Source organism: Oryx dammah, unplaced genomic scaffold (genome assembly GCF_014754425.2).
Source record: "Oryx dammah isolate SB20612 unplaced genomic scaffold, SCBI_Odam_1.1 HiC_scaffold_29, whole genome shotgun sequence".
NCBI lineage: Eukaryota > Metazoa > Chordata > Mammalia > Artiodactyla > Bovidae > Oryx > Oryx dammah.
This window is the reverse complement of record NW_024070213.1, coordinates 40,520,594-40,533,053: the sequence shown is the minus strand read 5'-3', so window position 1 is coordinate 40,533,053 and position 12,460 is coordinate 40,520,594.

Here is a 12,460-nt window from a genome sequence, read left to right as displayed (position 1 = left end):
AACCAGAGATACAAAGCCTTATTGGTCTGCTGAAGGATATTTGTTTTCATCCCAGCAACAATGAAAAGCTCTTGAAGAATTTTAAAGGAGGAAGCCTATGACAGGATCAAATTTTCTTTTTCAGAATCTCATTATGGTTGTCCTGTGAGCAATGGGTGAGAGAGTAGCAAGCAGACTTAGAGGGGCTGGCACTAGTACAGTCAAGAGATGATACAGCCAAAGGGTGATGTGCAGACAGGGTAACATGGTTCAGAGGTGGCTAGTAGATTTAATTGCAAGTTCTTTCCCTTTTTGACTGCACAAAGGATATTTTCCTTCAAAAATATGTTAGAGAGAAAATTCTGACTTGCTTTATGCTTTTCAGTTTGCAAAATTTGATTAAGTAAGGAGGAAGCCTCTGGCAACAAACAGTATCAGAAAAGCTCTTTCTACTCCTGAAGAATGAGAGCCAATAATAGTCTCTATTGAATCATCCTGGGGTTTGTACTGTGTATGGGAATGTCTACCTCAACATATTTTCTCTATCTAAATTAAGCTCTTCTTATGTAGCTATTTTCCTTAGCCTTTGGATTTGTTGTTTTGGTAAATTTTCAATGGAAAAATTGGAGAAGGCGATGGCATCCTATTCCAGTACTCTTGCCTGGAAAATCCATGGATGGAGGATCCTGGTAGGCTGCACTCCATGGGGTCGCTAAGAGTCGGACATGACTGAGCAACTACACTTTCACTTTTCACTTTCATGCATTGAAGGAAATGGCAATGCACTCCAGTGTTCTTGCCTGGAGAATCCCAGGGACACGGGAGCCTGGTGGGCTGCCGTCTATGGGGTTGCACAGAGTCGGACACGACTGGAGCGACTTAGCAGCAGCAGCAATGGAAAATTAAATGCTTGAACTTGACATCAAAAAAAAAAAAAAAAGATTAACTAGGTCCTTGTCCTTGAGGCAGACAAACAGGGACACAAAAATGTTAAATATTAACTCCCCAGGATTATCATTAAAGGCCATCTGACCTGCTATGCTCATGTAAGCACGTACAAGCAAGTCTCAAAAAGTATAATAAAGCAGACTTGAGATCAGTTTGGGCACCTTCACCTCGTGGTGGTGTTGGTCCCCTAATCCTCTTTGTAACTTTCTTGAGTGTTTCTCATTCTTTCACTACACCGTGCTTTCAGGAACCTGTGCTGTTGAGCTGGACTCAACATCACCTTCCAGTGTAGGGGGTGTGAGTTTGATCCAAGATCTGGGAGCTAAGATCCCATGTGCCTTACAGCAAAGACGCTAAAACATAACAGAAGCAACACTATGCGTGTGTGTGTGCTAAGTAGCTTCAGTCATGTCCGACTCATAGACTTTTTTGGCTATGCTGCTTAGGCGCCTCCGTCCATGGGGATCTTTAGGCAAGAATACCTGAGTGGGTTGCCATGCCCTCCTCCAGGAGATCTTCTCCATCCAGGGATCAAACCAGTGTTTCTTATTTCTCCAACATCGGCAGGTGGGTTCTTTACCATTAGCGCCACATAGGAAGCCCCAAACAATATTGTACAAATTCAATAAAGACTTTTTTTAAATAAGATTGTTATCTGCAAAACAAGAATGTTATTTATTTCATCTTCTTGCATAATTGCCCTGGCTAGAAACTTCAGTACAATGTTGAATAGAACTGACAAGAGCAGGTATACTTTATTTTTTCCTAAAATTATAAAGATAATTGTATTAGCTAGAAAATGTTAGTGGAAATAGTAGTCATCATTTTTTAAAACTTTTGTTAATGACACTGACTGTAATATTTTCCTATTGAACATAAGCTAGTTTGGGGGTTAAAATAAATTCCTGTTAAGGAAGTGTCCTATATTCTTATTCTTTTAATGACATTTTTGGTTCAAAAATAGATGTTACATGTTTTATCAAATTCTTTTCAATCTGTGGAATTGATCTTTCTCAGATCTATTCAAAAAATATATGTCCTGGGAACTTCCCTGGTTGGTTCAGTGGTTAAGAATTTGCCTGCCAATTCAGGGAACACATGTTCCCTAATCTGGGAACTAGCATTTATTCACATGCTGCAACTGCTGAGCCCATGGACACTAGAGACCATACTTTGCAACAAGAGAAGCCATTACAGTAAGAAGCCTGTGCACTGCAACTAGAGAGTAGCCCCCACTCACCGAAGCTAAAGAAAGCCCCTAAGGAGCAACAAAGAGCCCTTGAACTGCAACAAAGACCCAGCAAAGCAAGAAAGAATAAAGAATTTAAAAATATATCTGTCATAACATTTAATCATTCTTGCTTGTATTCTGGAAATAAACCCCACTTTGTCAAGTCATTGCTTTATAATATTGAAGAATTTATTTCCTAATATTTTACTTAGCATTATTTCATCAATATTTACAAGTGAGATTAATAATTAGTTTTTTTCCCCCTTTAGTCTTTATCAGATTTAGTATTGAAATTATCCTTGCTTTGTATAACAAATTTGGACAGTTTCTTTCTTTATGTGATGGGATAGCTTAAATAATTTTGGCATTGTATGTTCCTGAAAGGTGCAACATAACTACCTATGAGAAGCACCTGGTGCTTTTTTTGTACTTTCTTCTTTAAATTAAAAAAAAAAAATCATTTCTCAAAAGTCATTTTACTGGCAAAATAGGTATAATTTGAAATATGTTGATACATTTTAAAATATATTGATATATTTTGAAATATATTAGATTTATACTCATATAGTGGTGGCCTCTAAACTTTTTACAGAAAATGTACATACCGACTGTATTTTTGGATATGTACATATTTTACACATTTTACAATTTAACAAATAATTATATGAATAAATGCATCCTCTAATGTATTTACTCAGGAAGTATAGTTAAGACATTTCTTGTTTATTTACTTAAGGTATTTGCCTGGTCATCATTATTGTTGTTTAGTTGATAAGTTGTGTTGACTCTTTTGCAACCCCATGGACTGTAGCCTGCTAGGCTCCTCTGTCCATGGGATTTTCTTAACAAGCATACTGCAGTGGGTTGCCATTTTCTTCTCCAGGGGATCTTTCTGACCCAGGGATCAAACCCAGGTCTCCTGCGTTGGCAGGCAGATTCTTTACCACTGAACCACCTGGGAAGCTCTTGCCTGGTCACTAAAGTAAAGTCGCTCAGTCGTGTCCAACTCTTTGTGACCCCGTGGACTGTAGCCCACCAGGCTCCTCCGTCCATAGGATTCTCCAGGCAAGAATACTGGAGTGGGTTGCCATTTCCTTCTCCAGGGGATCTTTCTGACCCAGGGATCAAACCCAGGTCTCCCACATTGCAGGCAGATGTTTTACCGTCTGAGCCACCAAGGAAGTCCATACCTGGTCTTCCAGGATACCCAAACTATGCAGTCTCATTAGGTCGGGGTCATCCTTCCTCTCATTCATCCTTTATGCAGGAGAGTTGAGGGAGAAAACTAGGTCCCTCATTTGTACGTTCTTTTATGGTAATTAAATTGTTTAGATTTGTTTTGAGATCAGTGTCTGTACACGACATTTTCTTTAAAAAGAATCCTTTTAATCTAGAATGTCCAGCTTTTTGCTTTTATTCTTAATTAACTTAGCCAACAGTTTGCTTTTTCAAGCAACCAGCTTTTGGGTTATTTAATTCTACCGTTTTTTGTTTTTATTTTCTAACTAACTGGTTTCTTTTATCTTTTTAATCCCTTCTTTTGGCTTTCTTGGGATTAATTTTGTTGATCTTTCTTTAATTTCACTTGGACACCCACTTCATTTGTTTTCATTCTTTCTTATTAGTTAATATAGTGAAATTTTCTAGCTGCTTGGTGATTTACTCCCCTGTGAATAAGACCTAGCTTGGAATATTTGCAGGGCTAGATTCTAGGATATATTTGTGTCAGAATAACTTGTAATATATGCAATTTATATCTGCTTAAAAATCAAAATTATTTAAGCAGGCACTGATAAAAGGTTGGTAAAACTTAGTGCTTGACATAACTTTTGTCTGGTAAAGGAAGTAGACCTTGAACTTTATGCAAACTTTCTTTGCTGTAATTTGCTCCACCTAAGACCCAAACTCCACCCCACATACCTAACCACTGACTAATGTTTCCTCCCATGATCTTCCTGTTTTTGCAGTGTTTGCCATAGTTCATTAAGGTCAGGACTTTCCTTACCAATTTTAATATACCACTTCCTCTTTTCACAGCCACCTCTCCCATGGTCTCTGCATATAAAGCTGTGCCTGGGCACTCCCTCTCAGAGATGCTTCTGGCTTCAATTTTGACTATCTCCCTATTGCAGCAGTCTCTTTTAATGAAGTGTTGCCTTGCTAATGTTCAGACTCACAGTTTTGCTTTGAAATCAAAACAGTTTGAAAAATACTTTGATTCCTCGAATTACATTGACTTTTTAAAAAACTGAAGTATAGTTGGTTTACAATACTAAATTAGTTCCAGGTACACAACCTAGTGATTCAGTATTTTTTTGGTTATACTCCATTAAAGTTATTGCAAGCTAATAGCCATAATTCCCTGTACTATACTATAAATATATCCTTGTTCCCTTATCACTTTATGCATAGTAATTTGTATCTATTAATTTCATTCTCCTAATGTCTTTCCTCCCTTACTTCTCCCCTTTGGTAACCACTAGTTTGTTTTCTATATCTGTGAGTCTGTTTCTGCTTTGCATATACATTTATTTGTACCATTTTTTTAGATTTGACATATGAGTGCTATCACAAAGTGTTTGTCTTTCTCTGTCTGACTTATTTACTGAGCATAATACCCTCCAAGTCCATCCATATGGCAACTGACAAAATTTCATTCCTTTTTAAGGTGGAGTAATAGTCCATTGTATACATATATACATAGTACGTCTTATTAATCCAATCATATATATATATATATATCTTGGCTGTGCTGGTTTTTTGTTGCAGCACTCAGGCTTCTCTAGTTGTAGCAGGCAAGCTTAGTTGCCCCACAGCATGTGGGATCTTATTCTCTGACTAGGAATTGAACTTATGTCCCCTGAACTGAAAGGATTCTTTAACCACTGACCACTAAGGAAGTCCCAATCCAATCATCTGTTTATGGGCATTTGGTTTCCTTCCATATCTTGGCTATTGTAAACAGTGCTGCTATGAACACTGAGATATATATATCTTTTCAAATTAGTGTTTTTGTACATTTGCTGGATTATATGGTAGTTCTTCCCTACCATAGGATTTCCCTGGTGGCTCAGTTGGTAAAGAATCTGCCTGCAATGCAGGAGACCTGGGTTCAATCCCTGCGTCAGGAAGATCCCCTGGAGAAGGGAATGGCAACCCACTTCAATATTCTTGCCTGAAGAATTCCGTGGACAGAGGAGCCTGGTAAGCTACTGTCCATGGGGTCCCAAAGAGTATGATACAACTGAGTGATTAACACTTTCATGGCAGTTCTGTTTCTCGTTTTTTGAGGAACCTCCATACTCTTTTCCATAGTGGCTGCACCAATTTCATTCCTGCCATGTATAAGGGTTCTCTTTTCTCCATATCCTCTCCAACTCTTGTTATTTGTAGATATTTTTATGATAGCCATACAGACAGGTGTGAAGTGTTACTTTATTATTGTTTTGATTTGCATTTCTCTAATAATTAGCAGATTGAGCATCCTCAGCTTCAGGAGCAGTCCTTTAGGATTGACTGGCTGTATCTCCTTGCAGGGCAAGGGACTCTCAAGAGTCTTCTCCAGGACCACAATTCGAAAGCATCAGCTCTTTGGTGCTCAGCCTTCTTTATGGACCACCTCTCACATCCATACATGACAACTGGAAAAACCATAGCTTTGACTAGACAAGACCTTTGTTGGCAAAATGATGTCTCTGCTTTTTAATACACAAGTTTGTCACACATTTGTTAGAACTTTTCTTCCAAGGATCTAGTGTCTTTTAATTTTCTGCATGATTTTAGAGCCCAAGAAAATCTATCACTGCTTCCACATTTCCCCCTTCTATTTGTCATGAAGTTATGGGGCCAGATGCCATGATCTTAGTTTTTGGGATGTTGAGTTTTAAGCCGGTTTTTTTGCCCCTCTTTGAGCCTCATCAAGAGATTCTTTAGTTCCTTTTCACTTTCTGCCATTGGGGTGGTATCATCCGCATATCAGAGGTTGTTGCTACTTCTCCTAGCAATCTTGAGTCCAACTTATGATTCACCCAGTCCAGCATTTTGCATGACATACTCTGCATAGAAGTTAAATAAGATGACAAGATAAAGCCTTGTTGTACCCCTTTCCCAATTTTTGAACCAGTCAATTACAATTATTGATATGAAAGACATGTTTAGTCATGGTTATGCCATATTATGATTCATGTTTTCAAGGTTTAAAAATAATTTCCCATGTGAGATTTTGCATGGTTATACATGCATGTCTTCCAATGATTATGAATGTTTGCAATTTTTTGTAATGTCTAATCTCTATTTCTTTAGACATTATAAGTGCTCTATTCTAAAGAATAATTAACTAATAGCTTTCCTCCTCCTTCTCTCCTTTCTCTCCACAAATTTCCAATTTTAGTTAATTATATTCTCTTTCTTAATATTTATCTTTCTGTTTAATAGTAAGAATCCCCACATTTGTTTTAGTCTTAATTATGTGCAGTCTTTATGCTCTCTCCCCTATGCTTGCTTTCTAGTCACCTCTTTGATAAAATGTGTCCACTGGTAGATCGTTCAAGTGAGTTTATGGAAATGATACCCCTAAAACTGTGTTTTCAATTTTTTTTTGCTTTTTACTCAAGAAACAATTTAACTGGCTATAGAGTTTCTAGGTCACATCTCTTTCCTTGAGGATTTTGTCTGTATTGCTATATCTACAGTGTCTTCTAGAAATGAATATTGTGATACAATACAAAATCAGCCTAAATTTTCCTCATTATAAGTAATTTTACTTTCTTTAACTTTTGGAGAATGCTTTATTTTGAACATATATCGGCATTAACCATGTGGGATCATTTTTTAGATTACTGTATGTCCTCTTACACTTTCAGACTTAAGTCTCCTTTTATTTCTGCAATATTTTGTTGAATTTTTTCCTGTTCCATTATCTTTTTCTTGTTTGCTTTAAAGATGTAGATATATGTTTTTCATCAGTTGTCGCAAATTCACATCATTATCTGTTTATATATTACCTCTCTTCCTTCCTCATTATTCTTTCTACTTGGGATGCTATCAAATTGTAGGATCTTATTCTATCTTCCATGTCCTTTAATCCTTTAATCATATTTCCCATTTTTTGTTGTTTCTCCTTACTGCATTCTGGGTCAGTTCTTCAGCTATAACTTTTGAGTCACATATTCTCACTTGAGTTATCCAATCTAGTTAATCTCTCCACTGAGATTTTTCTGCTGCCAACAATTATATTTCTTATTTCTTCCAGATTGTTTCCAAAATATTTCTACTCATTCCTAAGTGTTTCCAGTTGAATGTTCACTTTTTAAATTGTATGCTTTACTTAAAACAGTTCCCACATATGTGTTTTAATGTTGTATGAGTGTAATTATAACTCCAATACTTGAAATCTTTGGGAAATTTAAATCAGATGCTTCTTGTTTCTGCTGACTCTCATTTATGGTTATTGCCTTCTTGTATGTTTGATAATACTATTTGTGAGTTCATTGCTTGATCATAATCTGTAGGAATTCTCTGAATCAAACTTGGAGAGCTCTTGTCCAGACAAGGTTTGTTTCTATTTCTGTAGGTAACCAAGACCATCAGTTCTTGGAGTTTTGGCTTAAAGTTTATCCAGGTTCAATTTATACAAAACATCTGTCATTCCAAGGTTTGGTACCAAAAAGTGTATTGTAGAAATACTTCTTCAGGCCAACACTGTATTTTCTGGTTTCCTGCTCACTCGGGCAGCTTTCTGCTATCTTGGCTATCTACTGTTTTTTAAGCCATCAGGGATTTGCTTGAATGAATGAATGTGAAGTCACTCAGTCGTGTCCGACTCTTTGTGACCCCATGGAGTGTACCTTCCAGGCTCCTCTGTCCATGGGATTTTCCAGGCAATAGTACTGGAGTGGATTGCCGTTTCCTTCTCCAGGGGATCTTCCCAACCCAGGGATTGAACCCAGGTCTCCCGCATTGTAGACAGACGCTTTACTGTCTGAGCCACCTTTTTTAAGCCATCAGGGATTTGCTTATGACCCTGTAATTTGTGCATCAGTCTGTTTGACTTTGACTTCACCTTGGCCAATGGAAATAGATCATTACAGAGATGTTTACAGTGTAAAGTCTCTTCTCCCTGATTGTCACAGATGCAGACTGTTTTCTGTAAATGCAACTTTTCCGTGTGATACATAGGTTGCTACACTTGCTCTGCTTCTTGGAACTGTAAAGGGTCTAGAGAAGCTCCAGCAACCAACCTGTGAATCTCATTCCTGCTTTTGAAATACAAGATTTATTTCAGAATTATTTATTTATAAATAAAAAGATTTATTTATTTATCTAGTCTCTAACTAGAGATTTAAGTTATGTCCTTAACCTTCCAGCAGTATATTTTGCTACTTAATCCTAACCCTGACATGTATCCAATCCCAACCCCCAAATCTAATCTAACAAGAACTTTCTAAATTATGCATTCTTAACATCCTCCCATACTCAGCCTTTCTGCTTATTTGTAATTCAGGGATTTGTCTCAGTTTCTTCTTCTCATTCTACTTGTCACTTTTGAGTGATACTCCCCCCAAAAGGAAAAATTCTAACTTTGCACTACTGTTTTCAAATATTATGTCCCACTATATCTTTTGAGGTACTTTCATTTTTGAAGGTACAAGATGCACTTTAAAAATTGTGCTTGGTAGTTTGATACCTCTAACATTCAACTACCAGGTGCAACTCACCTTGGCTTAAAATATTTTCACATTATTTTAACTTTTTGTGTTGTGACTATTATGTGGCCTTATATCTTCAGTGTTTTTTAAAAAAATGCTATTGAGGACTTCAAAAGTGTTATACTAAAACAAAGACATAGTGATGAAAATATAAATGATGTAATATACTATTACATTATTACAAAGACATAATGACATAATAAAGAGTTCAGAATGTAAAAAAATGAACAGGATTTCCATTTCTAGGTAAATGAAGATACAAATGTGATAATTCCATAGAAAAAAGTGGAAAAGAAAATATAAACACAAGTATGGGGTTGGGAAGAGTCACACACGACTGAGCGACTTCACTTTCACTTTCCACTTTCACTTTTCACTTTGGAGAAGGAAATGGCAACCCACTCCAGTGCGACATAGCAGCAGCAGCAGCATAAAAGTGATATCTAAAAATTAGCAATCCAGCTATTTTTTTCTCACTGTGTTGTCTTCTAAGAAACTTTATCGAGTTTTGGCATGAAATTAATACTTTCATTTCAACACACTGTGCCTTATGGTAACCCAATAAAATTTTTTATTGCTAAAACAAAAAATATGGTATAAAGTTAAATAATTCTTTTGCTAAAATCAAAAGGAGGCCAAAACTGAAGATATTTTATTCAAAGTTGCACTCTTTTTAGAGTAAAACAGGTAGCTTTTACTGTCCCTAAAAAACTTGTAAAACTCAGTTGCAAAGTTATTGAAAATACCCCGAGAGAAAGCAAAACAAACTACTGGCAAAATTCCATTTATTATATATCAAATTATATATCATTGCATTAAGTCAATGCCATTCATTGTGAAAGAGGAATTGTGGTCCTGTATGTATACTAGGAATAGCAGTACGTCAAGGAGTGGATATTTTCACCCTGCTTACTTAACTTATATGCAGAGTACATCGTGAGAAATGCTGAGCTGGATGAAGCACAAGTTGGAATCAAGATTGCCGGGAGAAATATCAGTAACCTCAGATATGCAGATGATACCACCCCTATGGCAGAAAGCGAAGAAGAACTAAACAGCCTCTTGATGAAGTGAGAGTGAAAAAGTTGGCTTAAAGCTCAACGTTCAGAAAACGAAGATCATGGCATCTGGCCCCATCACTTCACGGCAAATAGATGGGGAAACAGTGGAAACAGTGTCAGACTTTATTTTTGAGGGCTCCAAAATCACTGTAGGTGGTGATTGCAGCCATGAAGTTAAATAAAACTTACTCCTTGGAAGGAAAGTTATGACCAATGTAGACAACATATTCAAAAGCAGAGGCATTACTTTGCCAACAAAGGTCTGTCTAGTCAAGGCTAAGGTTTTTCCAGTGGTCATATATGGATGTGAGAGTTGGGACTATAAAGAAAGCTGAGTGCTGAAGAATTGATGGTTTTGAACTGTGGTGTTGGAGAAGACTCTTGAGAGTCCCTTGGACTGCAAGGGGATCCAACCAGTCCATCCTAAAGGAATTCAGTCCTGGGTGTTCATTGGAAGGACTGATGTTGAAGCTGAAACGCCAATATTTTGGCCCCCTGATGCGAAGACCTAACTCATTTAAAAAGAGCCTGATGATGGGAAAGATTGAGGGCAGGAGGAGAAGGGGACAACAGAGGATGAGATGGTTGGATGGCATTACCGACTTAGTGGACATGGGTTTGGGTGAACTCTGGGAGTTGGTGATAGACAGGGAGGCCTGGCATGCTGCGGTTCATGGGGTTGCAGAGTCAGACACGACTGAGCGACTGAACTGAACTGAACTGATGTATACTAGAATATATTTTGTTGGGGGCTTTCCTCGTAGCTAAAAGTGTCCACCTGCTAATGCAAAAAGGCTGTGTTCAATCCCTGGTCCAGGAAGATCCCTTATATAGCAGAGCCGCTGGGCCTGTGCACCACAACTATTTGAATCTGTGCTCTAGAGCCTACTGCCCTAGAGCCCATGCTCTGTTGCAGAAGAGGCCACCAAGGTGAGATGCCCACCCACCACAACTGGAGAGTGGCCTGTGGCTGATAGCAGCTAGAGAGGAGCTGGTGCAGCAATGGAGACCTAGTGCAACTGAGAATAAATAAGTACATTTATATTTTTTTAGACAGAGAAGATTTTGTTTAGAGTTGGATTAAGCCAGTAACCACTGGAAAATGAATCAATTCTCGGCATGTGTGGTATATGAAGTGCTAAAGTGTTTTTTGTTCTGCTCATTACTAAAAATCCAGTGCTTCTGGAGAGAAAAAAAAAAATTATGTAGATTTTCACTATGTTGTAGGCCATAACATAGACTGGAGAGGGTATGGGATTCAGTTCAACGTTACACCAGCTAACTAGATTTAACAATGAAAGTTGCACTTAGAGGGCAATGCATGCATTGCTTTATAAAGAAAAATGGTTGGCCAATAATATGTCTTCTGATCTTATTTAAAGGAAACTGCAAAAAATGTGAATAAACCAAAGGTTGGCGGCTTGTTCATCTCCCCAGTGTGTATGAACCAAATCAGGCTTTTACCTGTATCACTTGTGTCTATAACCCTGCCTCCCTCACTAAACTACAGATTAATTTATCCAATTACTTGAATTCTCTGGTTGGATATTGAAAAAGGACACTTAAAATGAACATATCCTAAACATAATCTTGTTTCTTCCCCCCCCAAACCGTAGTCTTCCTGCATTCATTACTGTCTCAGTTATGGGATCACCATCGACCCTTTGCTTCAACCAATAACCCATGGGACCTTCTAAACTGTGCTCCTGATTTGTCTCTTATTCCACTACAATTTGCTCTCCACACACAGTATCCAATTAATTATTTCCTATTTATACTTTTAAATCTATGAAATACAGTTTATATACAGAAGAGTGTATATGATGTGTTATAAAGCAAATGTTCATGTATCTACACACAGCTTTAGAAGTTGAACCTTATTTGTAAAAGAAATATCAGATTTTCTGCTGGTACTTTTGTGCAAGTTTCTCTAAGATCTATGTCAACATGGCTGTAGATATTGGACTAATAACTGTGAAGTTATGCATCCTCATTTTCCCAAAATAGTTATACCAATTTAATACTCTGACAACTAGTAGAGGGTGAGTTTGCATTGATATTTTCAATGTTTTGGTAATGTGTTTTTTTCTACTTTTTACCAAGCTAGTGGCTGATACAGTTATTATTGCAGTTTTAATATGTATTTCCCTGGTTAATTAATAATGAACACTTTTCTTGTCTTTATTGACCATCTGAATTTCCTCTTTTGGAGAACAGCTTTCTCAGATTTTTGTTAATTTTCTGTGTTCTTTGTCTTTTACTATATTGATTTATAGAAGTACTTTTAATACGCTAGATACTAAAGTCTTCGGTTATTTGTTTTGCAGATACTTTTCCAAATTTATGGCGCCAAATTGATCTGATCTGTTAAACATGCCAATCAGATCTGGTCACATGCTTGTTTAAAGACTTCTAGTGGCTCCCAACTGCATTTGGCTATAAAATCTAAACTTTCATGATCCTCAAGGCCCTATATGATCCAGTCCCTACTAATCTCTTGCCTCCCTAAGCTCCAGCAACACTGGATTTCTTCT